The following is a 1,413-nucleotide window of genomic DNA, read 5'->3' as shown; positions in this document are numbered from 1 at the left end:
TACTATATAACGTTATACGTTATAAGCTAATAGTATATAACGTTATAAGATATAATGTAATACTACATAACGTAATATGTTATATCGTAATACCACATAACGTTATACGTTATAAGGTAATGCTATATAACGTTATACGTTATAACGTAACACTATATAATAGTTATGTATGTTATACGTCATAAGCTAATAGTATATATCGTTATACGTTACAATGTCATACTACATAACGTAATACGTTATATCGTAATACCACATACCGTTGTACGTTATAATGTAATGCTATATAACGTTATACGTTATAACGTACTACTACATAACGTTATACGTTATAAGCTAACAGTATATAACATTATAAATTATAATTTAATAATACATAACGTAATAAGTTATATCGTAATACCACATACCGTTATACGTTATAATGTAATGCTTTATAACGTTATACGTTATAACGTAATAGTACATAGCGTTATACGTTGTAAGCTAATAGTATATAACGTTATACGTTATAATGTAATACTACATAACGTAATACGCTATATCGTAATACCACATAACGTTATACGTTATAAGGTAATGCAATATAACGTTATATGTTATAACGTAATACTATATAATAGTTATGTATGTTATAACGTAATACTATATAATTGTTATGTATGTTATACGTCATAAGCTGATAGTATATAACGTTATACGTTACGATGTCATACTACATAACGTAATACGTTATATCGTAATACCACATAACGTTATACGTTATAACGTAATGGTATATAACGTTATGCGCTATAACGTAATACTATATAACGTTATACGTTTTAAGTTAATAGTATATAACGTTATAAGATATAATGTAATACTACTTAACGTAATATGTTATATCGTAATACCACATATCGTTATACGTTATAAGGTAATGCTATATAACGTTGTACGTTATAACGTAGTACTATATAATAGTTATGTATGTTATACGTCATAAGCTAATAGTATATATCGTTATACGTTACAATGTAATACTACATAACGCAATACGTTATATCGTAATACCACATAACGTTATACGTTATAACGTAAAGGTACATAACGTTATACGTTATAACGTAATACTATATAACGTTACACGTTAGAAGCTAATAGTATATAACGTTATATGATATAATGTAATACTACATAACGTAATACGTTATATCGTAATACCACATAACGTTATACGTTATAACGTAATGCTATATAACGTTATACGTTATAACGTAACACTATATAACGTTATACGTTATAAGCTAGTAGTATATAACGTTATAAGATATAATGTAATACCACATACCGTTATACGTTATATCGTAATACCACATAACGTTATACGTTATAACGTAATGCTATATAACGATATACGTTATAACGTAA

This window comes from Bombus pyrosoma, unplaced genomic scaffold (genome assembly GCF_014825855.1).
Source record: "Bombus pyrosoma isolate SC7728 unplaced genomic scaffold, ASM1482585v1 HiC_scaffold_4725, whole genome shotgun sequence".
In the NCBI taxonomy this organism is placed as follows: Eukaryota; Metazoa; Arthropoda; class Insecta; order Hymenoptera; family Apidae; genus Bombus; species Bombus pyrosoma.
The sequence above is the reverse complement of the archived record's forward strand: the minus strand, read 5'-3'. Positions refer to the sequence as shown.